Source organism: Anabrus simplex, chromosome 3 (assembly GCF_040414725.1).
Source record: "Anabrus simplex isolate iqAnaSimp1 chromosome 3, ASM4041472v1, whole genome shotgun sequence".
Classification (NCBI taxonomy): domain Eukaryota; kingdom Metazoa; phylum Arthropoda; class Insecta; order Orthoptera; family Tettigoniidae; genus Anabrus; species Anabrus simplex.
Window position 1 is genome coordinate 11,920,083 of NC_090267.1, and position 15,569 is coordinate 11,935,651.

Genomic DNA, 15,569 nt, shown 5'->3' on the forward strand with positions numbered 1-15,569 from the left:
AAATCTGAACAGGCATACTGAGTCAGCTGATTCACCACTTATAAAGACTGTCACTCCGAGTCTTATACTCATATTGAAGGGTCACGCTTGGTGATACCGTGTTATATTTTGTGCATATTCTTGTAAAGTTTGTACGTTGACGTAATTTTTCTCATGCATTTTTTATAATTAAAGTTTTTGTGTGATCCTTAACCCTTTCCCGCCCGCATTTTCACTCCGCTTATCCCCAGGTTTCAACCTATTATTTAGCAAAAACTGAAACAGACCGTATTGTTTCAGAAAAAGTTACTATTGATCACAATGAATTGAAATTTTCAATAACATTAGAAAATACACCATCACATCCACTTCTCTGTTTATTGAGTCATAATGTGTTTTCACCCCCCCCCCCGCCTCCTCGTGATACTCGGCACAGAGACAGTCTGCATTTGTCACATTTCCATGTTGTCTAAATCCCTCAAAACCAATAATCACGTGATTTTGGAAGTGGAATAATGCCCATGTATATAAGATTTTATTTCATCTGGGCAAGAGTCTTCCCATTCTGTTCTTAGCTTACCGGAATGCGACTGTTTGAAGGCTGCATTGTTATATGCGCAATAGGCTATGCCACAGAATAATTTTTCTCCTCCTACCATACGTAAAAAACAATCTCTTTCCCCTAATACACTTTCCGAATTATGCACAGGTTCAACATCATCCATTTAATCATTCGGAGTAACGAAACGTAATATTTGTGTTACCTGAATTGCAGTGGCATCGCCATCAGGTCCGATTTATCGATATTCGTTTTCATTCATATCACTGTTATCACTAAAATTATCTTCGTTGATATATTATTCACTCATTAAAAATTCACCTGCACCCCTACTCAAGGAGTCTGTGTCACTTTTTCCGCCCATATTCAGCTCAGTTTCAATATACGTGATATTCAATCCCGGCATGTTTACGAACGAAACAGCTGACCCGCGCTCGCGGAAGTTCAAGACCGTTGCCTAGGCAACGTCAAGACAGATTATCTCTCTTCCGTTATTTCCTAAGACTTGTAGATTGCACTGCGTGTTCATAAATGCCTTATAAACACTTCACTGATGAGAAAAATAAAAAAACTATCGCACAGATCGCAGACGAATGCAGATCATGCAGCCGGGCGCTAAGGGCCGGAAAGGGTTAAACCCAAGTTTCTCATTTAAATACTATGTATTTCTTAGACCTGTCCTATTTGGTGCGTATATTTACTTCGGATAGAATTTTGAACCCATTTTCTTTTTTTTTTCAGACAAACCACGCATCTCTCCGCTGAGCCAGCCCTTAGGCACATGGACAAGATTGGGTACAATACAGAGAATTAGATGACGTCTGTTCATTGTTGTCCTTTCCTTGTGTGTACCAACATTCTCCTCTGAGAATCCATCCCAAATGTGTGGCCTGCATAACAGGGTATCGAGGATGACATTTCCTCTCTGGCTTTAGAAGTTGCAAGAAGAATTGTGGACCTATCAACAATCCAGTAGCTTGTGGGATATGGAAGTCGGGATAGACAAGAGTAATATTTTGTGGCATGTTCCAATTTTCAGGGTTTATGTACGACTAAGGGATTTTACCAGTAATCTTGGGAGGCACTATATATTCCATGCTGAAGTGATAATCATTTGGTGTTGAGAAGATTTCAATGTTGACCACCATGCCAGTTGGAGACGTACGATCACCAAATGCTTGCAGAGTTACGGGACTTTTTTTATTTTCCTTAATCTCAGTAGATGCACAATGTTTTCAAATATTAAATTACTTTGGGATTTATTGTCCAGTATGGCATAAATGAAATTGAATTTTCCGTTGTCATTGTTCGCTTTAACTACAGCAGTACTCCAAAGAATGGTTTTGTTGAACTTCTCAGGAATGGGTACAATAATTGCTGGATTTTTTGTATAACAGGCATTTCTTTTGAGGACTTCTGCTGCTATCCTATTTGAGGTGATGAGTTCTTAGTGTCATCATGTAAGAGAGTGTGCTGATATCTGTTATAGAATTTGCATGTGGAATCAGATCTGCATTGGTTCCAGGTTTGAATAGAACTAAAGCAGTTGGTTCATATTTATTTGTCCTTTACAACTCTGAATTACTGAAGAATTTAAATGTTAAAATTATGGTCATTTGTTAAATTTGTTTTCTTGAGGACTAATAAAATTTTGCTTTGAAATGGCAATATATCATTGTTGAGTTGTCTTGGGCTTTTGCTTATGTATTTGCTTGTCAGTTTGATTAACAGGTGAGCTACAAGCGCAGAGTTTTGGAGTTTTAGAATGTTTTTTGAGGAAGCTGAGTAGTTCTTTGCTCTCGACAGACTCAAGATGAGAATGCTTTGTTTCATTCTAATATAATTTTTCTATCCACTCGCCTGAGCAATAATTCACCCAATATCTTATCTTAGATGTTAGGCTGAGCATCAAAGGTATTAAGAGCATCTATTGCACTTTGCAAAGTGTTAAACTACCTGACTTAAACCAACTGGGTTTTGTTGGTGATTCTAAAATTTGGATTACATATTCAGATGTTCACAATTATGAGCCTGGATTTTCTACCTAATACATACCGTACTTGATTTATATCTAATGTATTTACATAACAAAGGCATTTAGCAGTATCAGTTTTGGTCTCTATTACAGGCCATGTTCACAATGCTTGGTAAAGCTAAAAGGTTCCACCTATTCAATACATTATCATAATGATCTATATAGAACATCACATATTTATTTAAATTATTGTAAAATACATCTTTGGGACCGGTTTCGGCAATCCAATATGCCATCATCAGCCATTGAGAGTTTAGTAGCAAGGAATATTCAAAAAAGTAAAAATGATGCTATAGAATCAGTACAGAATGTATGCTTGGCATACTTTTAACAGCAAGTCAATCAGTCAATACTGATCTGCATTTAGGGCAGCCGCCCAGGTGGCAGATTCCCTATCTCTTGCTTTCCTAGCCTTTTCCTAAATGATATCAAAGAAATTGGAAATTTATTGAACATCTCCCTTGGTAAGTTATTCCAATCCCTAACTCCCCTTCCAATAAATGAATATTTGCCCCAGTTTGTCCTCTTGAATTCCAACTTTATCTTCATATTGTGATCTTTCCTACTTTTATAAATGCCATTCAAACTTATTCGTCTACTAATGTAATTTCATGCCATCTCTCCACTGACAGCTCGGAACATACCACTTAATTGAAATAATAACATTAAGTTATTTATTAGACCACCTAATCAATACAAAATCGTCTTGGATGATTTACATAAATTTGTTAACTAATAGTGGTACATGTTTCGCCTTCCCTGAAGGCATCATCAGCCATAGTCTTAACCTTAAATTAAAAATAAGCGTCTAAATAACATGTAGTAATGAAATGAATTTTAAAATCTTGAAGAGATTTGAAGTAAAATAACATTAAAAATAACAATGATGGTTTGAAAATACAATGTGATGAGATATAATAGTGGAAGTATTAACAAAATTAACATTAGAAGGCTGTTAAAATAAGTGCAATGGATAAAACAACAGATTGTTATACAACAAGTAGTAAGATTGCATAAAAGTAAAGTTGATAGTCTGGCGGTTATAATTAGACGATGGCGAAAAATCGTATATAATCAAAATAAAGAAGAGAGAATAAAAGTCAAAGTTAGTCGAGAGATCCGAAGTTAATCATGATCTTGAAGATAAAAGACGAAAGTCAGATGCATATGGTGAAGTTGTAGAACACGTTGAGGATATGAAGTTGGTGAATAGAAGTTGAAGAACAGTTTCAAATAGGATCACTATGGACCATCTCAAAATTTGAAGTGATGTTCCAATGTTGTAAATTGTGAGTTTGTAGATATTCTAGTTGAAAAAGCATATAAAAGTGGAATCTGTAAAAGAAAGCAAGAAACGTAGAGTTAATTGTGTGAAAAAGTATATTTGAAAATATTGAAGTAGAATCGTGTGCACTTAACATTTGACGGTGACAAAGATAGCTTGTAATGTTAATTTTGTTAATACTTCCACTATTATATCTCATCACATTGTATTTTCAAACCATCATTGTTATTTTTAATGTTATTTTACTTCAAATCTCTTCAAGATTTTAAAATTCATTTCATTACTACATGTCATTTAGACGCTTATTTTTAATTTAAGGTTAAGACTATGGCTGATGATGCCTTCAGGGAAGGCGAAACATGTACCACTTTTAGTTAATAAATTTATGTAAATCATCCAAGACGATTTTGTATTTATTAGGTGGTCTAATAAATAACTTAATATTATTATTTCAATCAAATATCATCAATACGGACCAAAAATGATATTTATTACATGCAACATACCACTTAGTTGAGCAGCTCTTCTTCTTTCTCTCAATTCTTCCCAACCCAAACTTTGCAACATTTTTGTAACGCTACTCTTTTGTCGGAAATCACCCAGAACAAATCGAGCTGCTTTTCTTTGGATTTTTTCCAGTTCTTGAATCAGGTAATCCTGGTGAGGGTCCCATACACTGGAACCGTACTCTAGTTGGGGTCTTACCGGAGACTTAATGCCCTCTCCTTTACATCCTTACTACAACCCCTAAACACCCTCATAACCATGTGCAGAGATCTGTACCCTTTATTTATAATCCCATTTATGTGATTACCCCAATGAAGGTCTTTCCTTATATTAACACCTAGATACTTACAATGATCCCCAAAAGGAACTTTCACCCCATCAACGCAGTAATTAAAAAACTGAGAGGACTTTTCCTATTTGTGAAACTCACAACCTGACTTTTAACCCCGTTTATCAACATACCATTGCCTGCTGTCCATCTCACAACATTTTCGAGGTCACGTTGCAGTTGCTCACAATCTTGTAACTTATTTATCACTCTATAGAGAATAACATCATCTGCAAAAAGCCTTACCTCCGATTCCACTCCTTTACTCATATCATTTATATATATAAGAAAACATAAAGGTCCAAAAATACTGCCTTGAGGAATTCCCCTCTTAATTATTACAGGGTCAGATAAAGCTTTACCTACTCTAATTCTCTGAGATCTATTTTCTAGAAATATAGCAACCCATTCAGTCACTCTTTTGTCTAGTCCAACTGCACTCATTTTTGCCAGTAGTCTCCCATGATCCACCCTATCAAGTGCGTTAGACAGGTCAATCGCGATACAGTCCATTTGACCTCCAGAATCCAAAATATCTGCTATATCTTGCTGGAATCCTACAAGTTGAGCTTCAGTGGAATAACCTCTCCTAAAACTGAATTGCTTTCTATCGAACCAGTTATTAATTTCACAAACATGTCCAATATAATCAGAAAGAATGCCTTCCTATTCTACATGAAAAACATTAAAAATGGCTAGATAACATTGACCCATTATACTATACAAATAACATGTCTTTTTAAAAAATACAGTATTATTTGGTGCATCTAAAATTATTTTGTAGGTGATTGAAAAAGTCTGTGATTTGGTCTAGCTTATGTACAAGAAGTTTATATAAAATTGATAAATGACTCTACAAAACATCTGCCATTTTAAAGCACAGTTTTTAGGTTCCTCATGATATTACATGTAATGATTTTGTATTGATTAGGTGGTCAAATAAATTACTTAATGTTATTATTTCAATCATTCCTCATGATATGCGACTTATACTGTTGAAATTATATACAGGTTCTTCTTTCTTAAATTTTTTTTTGACAAATCAGTCTACGTTTGACATATAAGGAGTAGCTGATTTCTGATATGTTTAATCTTATTTTAGTATTTGAACCTTGCTTCGTAATATTTTCAAGGTAAATAACTGCATGTCTGAGGCTGAAACTATGGTTGAGATCTTGAATATTATTTTATATGCCAGGTGGAAATGGGCAGTAATTAGTATTGATCTCGAACCAGCACGGACCTAAAAAGGAAATTGTAATTTGAATGTGAGTTATTGAGAATGAAACGCGCTACTATAGAAAAGAATTGAGAATATGAAACTCACCTCAGGTTGAATGTAGCAGCGTGTAGAGAGAGTGAGGAACTGAATGCTAAATGTCAAGCGACAGCCGGCTGGCTCAGCTGTGAGGCGGGGCGTATCATGTAGGGGAAGGGGAAGTAGGAGTGGTTGCGGTCGCGTGTATCTGTGTGTCAGTGGGGCATGGGCTTTGTCAGGAATTGTAAGCCAGCGTGCTACGTAATATTTTATGTACTGATTGATTTTTAGGAATTTTTAATTTATTGATCAATGAAATAAGCATGTCAAATAAAATTGTAGGTTTTCCCCAAATATCATTTAGATTGTAATTGGGATTGTAATATTGATCTAAAGTAATATAACATTCCTCCGTTAGATCTAAGAGTGGGCCTTTATTCATTATTTCGATGATGTCCAAGTCCTTGTTGATACCGTAAAAATTGTGTTTGTATGCCTGTATGTGCTGGCCTATTGCTGATTCTTTTAAATATTTTATGGCACTGACATGTTCATTGTATCTGATATAAAATGGTCTCCCAGTTTGTCCAAGGTAAACACTGGTACAGTCATTGCAATGAAACCTATATACACCTGATCTATCAAATGGTTTTTGTACATTATATTAAAACAGATGCAGGTGTTTACATGTTTTAAATGATGCAAACTTTGGTAAAATAAGTTAAAACTTTCTCATCACTATGATTATGTGCTTGACGGCATCGGGTTCGTCTTGTGGCCAGAATGAACGGAATCTGTCTTGGGCATCATCAGCTGAGTTGTAAGGAATTTTTTGGTAAACCTGCCAATATCATACAACACAAAGTGTCCCTTGGATGGTATTTTAACCCTAGAAGATTTGGCTACCTGTGCTGGGTGTGAACCTGTGATGGACGGAGGCGGAGGATCCACGACCTGTCCACAAGGGAAGCTAGTGAATAGATAAACTACAAATTAAATATTGTGTAACATTAGGGCAGTGAAATCTATTTAAGCTAAATGGTACTTACCTTTCTTCATCTTTAAGACATGGGACCAGTTGTTTAACTGTGAATTCCTCAATGAATATTTCCTCTTTAACGTCTGCAGCAGGCTAGAAATAAATATATGTAATTGTACAGTAAGGAAACCACTGACAAAATAAATTTCATGCTTCCACAAATACCATTATTTTATCTCCTAAGATAAAAATGGAAATGAGCAGGTGTCGTATTGTGTCATAATTATATGAAGAGACAGGAACAGGAAATCAAACCCATGACAGGAGAGGACAAGAGGGAGAAATAAAGGAAGAAACTTGAAAGGACAAAGACAATCTCATAGGATGCCACCATTCGTCCTCTTGGCCTGTTGTTCCCACTTCCCACAATCTCCTGACATTGACCAACATTTTTTAAATAATTTTCATTCAACAGATATATATTCAACTGTGTATGCAATGTTCATATTCCTGATATCTTTGGTTTATGAATGAGGCAAACTACACAAAAACAGCTGTGACGAGCTAGTGACTGTTGCCACATGGTAAAATGTACAAGGCAGACAGGGAGACTGGAACAGAAGGCTAAATGCATGTAGACGGTCAAATGTCAACGCGTAGAAATAATGCAAGGAGTGAGATAGGGATGTATGTTACTCCCTATCCTCTAGAACATCTACTCAGAGCAGTATAACACCACGAGCTCAACGGCATCTATGGCACAGAAGGTGGAGTTCAATACTGTGGAGACAGTGGAAGAGGGCTTAAATACGAGTACAGTCCAAAGAGGCCAGTGACTTCGGGCATATAAGACTCTCTAGGAGGGATGATGGTCCCTTGGTTGAGGTAATACAACATAAGTCCATCTAGCAGCTTCTGCACTCCATGTTAGGCATCCATTTCCCCATCTTAGGGGCATGAAAGAATCCTGAAGCAGGTATAAAATGCCTTTGGGTGTGACAAGCCCAACGTCATAATAGCCTATGAAATGACTGAGGGTGAGTTCAGGCCTTGAAAACAGCTGGGGCGTCTCAAAAAGTGACATACAGTTCCTGGTCTTCTCGTACTGGGGGACTGTGAAAAGTAGGCAAACAGTGACGATGATTGTGACCATAAAATTTGAGACCATTAACAGCAAGACAGAAGACCTAATAGAATACATGGAAAAGGACACAGCGTTGTTGGGTTGAGCCAAATCAAGTGGAAGAAAAAGGAACAGAACAGATTGAGGAAGATGTTTCAGTTGTTTTGAAGTGAAGGTGCAAACTGATATAAAGGAGTAAGTCCACCTAGTAAATGACAGAAACAAGAAGAAGAATCAATCAACATTGATCTGCATTAAGGGAATTCGCCCAGGTAGCATAGATTTCCTATTTGTTGCTTTCCTAGCTTTTTTTTTTGCTAGCGACATTACTTCGCACCAAAACAGATAGGTCTTATGGCGACGAGACCCAACCATATTGATACGCATTCCTGCTTCCCTAATGTTGTTGATACCAACCTGGAATACGCAACCTCCTTCACTCAGAATCTGCTTTAACCTAATTCCTGGATAACACACTCTATCCAAGCTCCCCTTCCCTCCACACCCCACATATCGAACTACAGTCACCCATGACCAAATTCTCAACCCTATCCAACTCACTGGATTCCTTGCTCTCATCATCTGTCTTAACTTCCATGATGCCCAGAGTAGCTAGTTCCTACTTTCTCCACCTATCACAAATCTGTTCCAGCCACCTCTCCCTATCTTCTATTCCACATTTCCCTTTTCTACTGTTCCCTTTCCTCTTTCATTGCCCCTCTGCCGGCACAATTCCCTGTTCCCCATCTTCCTGCTACTGTACCTGCAGTGAGTAACACCGATACCTCTCCTGAATCCACTACCTGATAATATCACTTAGCACTCATTCTCCTTCCCCTTAAAACCATAGTCCACTTGCTGTTTGCTACTTCCTCCCTTCCTTCTTCATCCTCTTACCCCTACAATATCCTGTACATAGTTTGAGGTAGACCTAACCTTCATTCTCGTCCTCTGTTTAAACCAAATTATCTCCCTCACATATGCTATGACTTCGCTGATATTGTGCAATTCCCACTCACAGCCACCGTATGTACATCTGCCCCCTAAGCCATTCGTTTTCTTCACAGAAATATGAAATTATAAGTGTATTTTATGAATAAATATATGTTTGTGAGAGGAAGGAGATGCCAAACACTATACAAGAAATTACTACACATAAAATAACGGTAATAAAATTATTCTAATTAGGCATATAAGACGGTTGGTGCAAAATTCATTACAACTATGGTTTTTCTTTTTTTTTTTTTTTTTTTTTACAGGTATGCGAGGGGATCACATACTGCTGTTTGTTGCCTGGAAGCTACGCAGGCATAGTGCGGCTCTGTGATTGCTGGTAGTAGCAGATCACTTGGGTGATAAGCGTCATGCGAGATGGAAGTAAACCGTGTTGAACAGCGTGCATACATCAGAATAGCCATTCTATGGGGAAAATGTGAGAGAATACCACAGTGAATTGGTGGAAGCCCTTCAGAATAATGCCCTCCAATACTGTACAGTAGCATGTTGGGTAGGAAAGTTTCAGCAAGAACATGTGGCAACCTGTGGTTCTCGATGCCACTTGCCCTCTCTAACTCTGGAGTCATCCATCATCTATATTTCTCCAGGACTGCTCGATTATGGCATGTGCCACGTCAGTCTGCACACTAAGAGGTCATCCCAAGTGTTGCTGATCACTGACACATGCGTTCTACTGAACACAGGTTACCTCTATCTCGCCCTCAGATTTAGGTTTTAAAAATACATGAACTTGCTCTCCTCGCCCCTTGTGTTCACATGTTTGCCCTTCCTGCTGCTCCCTCTACCCACCCTCACCTGCCATTGTGCTCATCACATTGTGTGTTCCATTTCTCAACTGCAAAGAGGACTTTTATAAGATTTTATTTCAAATATTAGCACTAATTCCTTTAACATAGAGTTGTTACACATTAGTTAAATCCCAATCTGGAATGATACTTACCAATGATGTACTTGCCGTTCCTTCAAGCCAAACCGGTTCCTCCTTAATCTCTACTTCCTGATCCATTTCTATTACAACTGAAGTATTTACGTGATCTGGAACAGTGAGTTACTTTCACTGACTATATACTGAAACAGGAAACAAACACTGCATTATTATTCTTGTAAAGGTTCAGTTTATAGACTAAGCTAGAAAGCAAGAAGCAAGCTTGTAGCTTTCAATTACTGTTAATTTGTTTATTACAGCAACACAAGCTTTAGTGTTTCATGGAATCCAAATCACAGGGACATGACTTCTATATCAAACATGCCTCATGCACTGGCTGGGACTGAACTATGGGCACCTTGGTGAGAAACCATTGACAAAGCCAGTACACTACCAGCAGGTCTGTAGACTGGTTTGATACAGATCTCCAAGACTACATCTTTAATAACATTTGTGAATAATTTTAAATATTTCTGAAAGGAACATAGCCTTCATTCTGACCTAGAGTAACCTCTTGTGGCAGAATAAATTATAGGTACTTATATTGTCCATCTATGATATTTACTCACCTCTGGGGTACACTGTCCTGATAGCAGATTGAACTGAGAGCGTGATGGTTTAGCTACTGTAGGTACACTTGCTGAGCAAAAGACAAGGAATGACTTCCCCTGATAAGGCAAACCTGAGTAGTGAAGGCAATCAACAGAAACTTTCAGTCAACGTGTGGGCAGGCTGAGTCAGTGATTATGTAAATGTAGCAGTGTATACAGTGGTGCTCAGAGATGTACTACTCGTATTCCTGGAACACAACCCACTTGCCGTTCATCAACTAATGTGATTCCACCATGATGGAGCCGCACCTCACTCTGGACTGAGAGTTTGCGACCACCTAGATCAGACATTGCCTGCAATGTGGATAGCAAGAGGAGGTCCTGTTTTGCGGCCCGCTCCTTCGGCTGATCTCACCCCACTTGATCTCTTCTTGCGGGGCCATGTCGACACTGAAGATTATCTCTTGGCAAGAATTCTCGCTGCCTGTGATGCTGTTCAAATGACATCAGGGATATTTGAAGGGGTACGACATAACTTTGTGTGACAATGCCATGGCTGCATTGATGCACAGGGATGCTATTTTGAACACTTGTTGTAAATGGAGCCGCTTGTGAAACTTGTGCAGGAAAACGGACTTGTTTAACTTTGGACTCGATCGTGGTTCCTGATCTCAAATTGATCCACTTGCCATCTTCCACTAGCCCTGAAAGTTTGTAACATCATAGAAATACCTTGCAGAACCCTCCATTCTAATGGTAATCAAAATATTTATTTTTATAAAGAAGTAAGTCTAACCTAATGCAATGCCATACATACTTATAATACTACACGTTTGTATCTGACCAATTCGCCCAAGTATAGACTGCAGGAAATCTCATACCAGATTAGGAATAACATTTCTTTAACTGAGATAGGATGTGAATTCCAAAATCTAGCAGAATGTATTTGCAAATAGTAGCTGTTCAAATCATGGTATCCCATTACAGAGTGCCTGAATGCTGATTGGCTTGAACAGGAGGTAATTATAATACTGTTTAATGAAATACATTTCAATGCATATGAAAAATTTGTTAACTTCTTATTTCTTACGTGACTCGTAAGTCATTGATAATTGTTACAGTAGTGAAGATATGTGTAAATAATATTGTCTTTCATTATCTTGCAGACAAGAGATAATGCAAACAACTGTTCAAAAATGGCATTTTCAGCATAAATTTCAAAACCTATTTTGCACAAGGAGTGATATTAAATTCCCTGTTAAATAGTAATACTAGTTAATGTTAATGCTTTTACGTCCCACTAACTATTGTTATGGCTTCTGGTGAATTTCCCTTTTGAGCTCCAGAAGATTGGCAATAGTACCAAGAGAAGCTCTAATGGAAGGTCAAATGGACTCTATCTTGATTGGACTATCTAAGGTATTTGATAGAGTAGATCATGGGAGACTACTGACAAAAATGAGTGCAACTGGACTAAGGAGTGACTGAATGGGTGGCTATGTTTCTAGAAACAGAGAAATAGAGTAGGCAAATCTTTATCTGACCCTGTAATAATTACGATGGGAATTCCTCAAGGCAGTATTATTAGACCTTAATGTTTTCTTATACACAGGGCGTACCAAACCTCGACGGCAAAAATTTAGGAATGGATTCCCCACATAGAGAGAAGAAAGAAAGGTAATGTCAACATGGGTCTGGAAACATATACTTACAGATTTATTCAAACTTATGTACATTTACCGCCGTATATCTGTAAAAGCAGCTGAAACACTTTGATCATGTATCAGAGGAAATGTTCAAAGGGACGACCTTCGGCTTGAATACAAGCCACCACTCGTCGTCGGATAGAGTTACACACGCAATCAAAAATACCTGGTGTAGTAGTGCGTTTTGCCTGAGAGGTTGTCACAATGCGCTCACACAAAGTTGCTTCATCAGGAACAGGAGACGCATACACGAGTGACTTAACGTGTCCCCACAGGTAAAAGTTCATGGAGTTCAAGTTAGGAGAGCGTGGTGGTGGCCAAGCAATCGTTCCTACTCTACCTATCCGGCACTCAGGAAAATGGGTATTCAGGTACCTGCGGAAAGCAGACTTAAATGTGCGGGAGCACCATCATGCATGAAAAACATTTGTCGACGGGATGCAAGTGGCATGTCTTCCAAGTAATCAGGCAATACAGTACGCAAGAAATTCGTGTAGTTCTGTCCAGTAAGCCTATTCGGAAGAACGTAGGGTCCCAACAAGGAATCACCAACATTGCCTGCCCAGATGTTGATGGAGAACCTCTGTTGATGAGACGATTGGATGATTGCATGAAGACATGTAAATATTACCAAAATTAATTTGTTTCACGAAGTTTGAATAAATCTGTAAGTATACGTTTCCAGACCCAAGTTGACATAAACTTTTTTTCTTCTCTCTATGTAAAGAATCCATCCCTGAATTTTTGCCGTCGAGTTTTGGTGCACCTAGTAATGACGACGTAGTGTTTTATCCTCCGAGTAAATTAATTGTAAAATGTGACGAAAAGTGCAGAAAACGTCGAAGATTAGTGAAAAATGGAATGTTGTGTGATTCATGTGATCGATGGTGGCATAATAAGTGCGGAAATAGCCCTAGGGACGTAAAAACTAATGAAAATGTTGACTGGATTTGTGAGCAGTGTGTTCGGAATGTTGTAGTTGGCGACGGCGTTGACGATGAAGCATCGAAAATAAACGATGATGTATACAAAAGCACATTAGAAATTATAAATATTCTACAAAAGAGCAATGAGGCTCTTAAAGTAGAAAATCAAGAATTAAAAGAAAGACTGCGATCGCTAGAATTTGGGACTGACCATTCTTCGAGTGATATACCGGTACCAGTAACAAACTCGAGCACGTGGTGTCAAGTAGTTCATGGATGGCCCGCTAAGAAGAAATCTACAACTGAATTTCCGGAAATAAACATCAGAAATACGTTTTATGCCCTAAATAATTTAATTCTGGAAGAAAGTGATCGCGCGCGTGAAACCAAATCATCGCGATCCGCTGCCATTGCCGTGCCGAGGTTAAAAATTAGGCCTAGATTTCAGAATCAAGACCCAGTTAGGCCTAAATCAGCAAAGGTAGCTGTGTTTGGTGATAGCCAAGGAAGGGGAATTGTGGGAGTGATTAACGACGAGAATATAGCAGCAACTGGAGAAATATATCCAGGAGCTTCTATCAGCAGTGTTGTGGAAAACGTAGAAGCAGCAACTAGGAACTTCGGGAGCGGCGATGCAGTGCTTATCATCGGTGGGACGAACGACGTAGCTCGCGACGACGCCAAGAATGTAAGATCACAACTTAAACATACACTAGGGAAGCTGACCCACACTAACGTCTTTGTAGTGAACGTGCCCCACGGGCATGATTTGAGTATAGACTCGTGTGTGAACACTGAAGTGGACAAGGTCAATACGGATATTGTTAAAATTTGTAAACATTTTCGGAATACTCAGGTTATTGAATGTAGCAATTTAGAGAGATACTGTTATACAAAACATGGCCTCCATCTAAACAATTCAGGAAAACGAAAGATCGCTAATATTGTTCACGATTTTATTAACCATAAGATACGTACTTTGAGAAAATGCAACTCCCTTAGGTTATAATACCCACCAGAAAAACTAGTTGAAATGTTATGAATTTTAAGAGGCCATGTAAACCAAAAGTAGCATCTGTGACCGAATCAGATCGGTCACCACATCAAATCAAAGAGAGTTCAGTAAGTAGCCAAACTCAGGTAAGTTATTCTCCTATTCATAAAATACCAGGACATGAAACATCAGGTCAGAAATTTCCACTAATAACGAGTGATACAAAAAGTAGTTGCCAAGAGGTAAATGGCATCCAAAAGAAGGATAGCAAGGGTAAATCTCCCAATTTATTGCAAGTGAATATCCAATGCATTAGAAATAAGTTGCTAGAATTAGAACACGTTTGCCAAACCGAGAAAGTTGATGGGATTTGTGTATCAGAGCCTTGGTTTTCTGAAAAAGAAGTAGAATATTTTGTGCCCCGTGGATATACTGTTGCAGATATGTTTTCTAGGAGTAAAAAGAAAAATGGGGGAGCTGGGATCTTAGAGTGTGTTTTAAATTTGTAAAAATTTATTTAAGTCAATATTGTGTGGAATTAGAAGGAGAATGTAGTTGTGTGAACCTGGTTGATCAGAATTTGATAATTATTAGTTTGTATAGATCTCCAAATGCTGATGCTTATGTATTTCTTACGAATTTTAAATTAGTAATGGAAAAAAATTGAAGTTTAAGGCCAAAGTTGCTGTTTGTTGGGATTTTAACATAGATATGGCATATTCAGATGGACAGATTTCTAGAAATTTGCTGAATTTACTAAGAAGTCTAAATTTAACGTGCACAAAAAATATAATAATGCATGCTTGGATAATATTATTGTAAATTTTTCGAGAGATTTGTATAAACTTAGACTTGTTGGTGGGAGTTTTGCAAATCCTAACCCCTTGCTTATATTGTTGGTATCTTAACCATCCTGACATAATATACAATGACAAACCTGTTCTGATGTGGGTAAAATGTCAGGGTGATGATTTTATTAACATATTTATTGAAAATCTGAAACAAATTAACCGGAGCTTTGTATCTGAATTTCAAATGTGTGAAAATGATATTGAAACTGTATTTGGAAAGTTTTTAGATAAATTGGTTGAATTGTGGCATTTATGTTCACCACTGGTAAAAATTAGTCGTGATGGTAAACTTAAAAACAAGAAGCTGAACTGTTATACTGATGAATTGATTCAGTACAGAGACAGAATGCTTTTGCTGAGTAGAATTTATGAAAACTCTTGCCAAGGAGGAACCAAGCAGAATGGCATGTATAAAGCTTATCATAATTGTAGAAAGTTATATAAAAGAAAACTTATCCATGCCAAAACTTTAGCTTGTGAAAAATATATTGAGAATGCACCCAACAAATGCAAGACACATTTCTCAATCCAGAAGAACTGAATAAT

The 15,569-nt window shown here is 37.7% G+C and overlaps 1 long non-coding RNA gene across 1 annotated transcript; it reads right to left on the minus strand.

Annotated features, from left to right (window-relative positions):
• Window positions 1-6,851: 6,851 nt before the first annotated feature.
• On the minus strand, window positions 6,852-10,139 carry LOC137498981 (uncharacterized). The gene is made up of 3 exons (XR_011017955.1): window positions 10,011-10,139; window positions 7,001-7,083; window positions 6,852-6,905 (listed from the first exon to the last, which is right to left on the minus strand). It is a non-coding gene; the product is annotated as an uncharacterized lncRNA (long non-coding RNA).
• Between the last annotated feature and the right edge of the window lie 5,430 nt (window positions 10,140-15,569).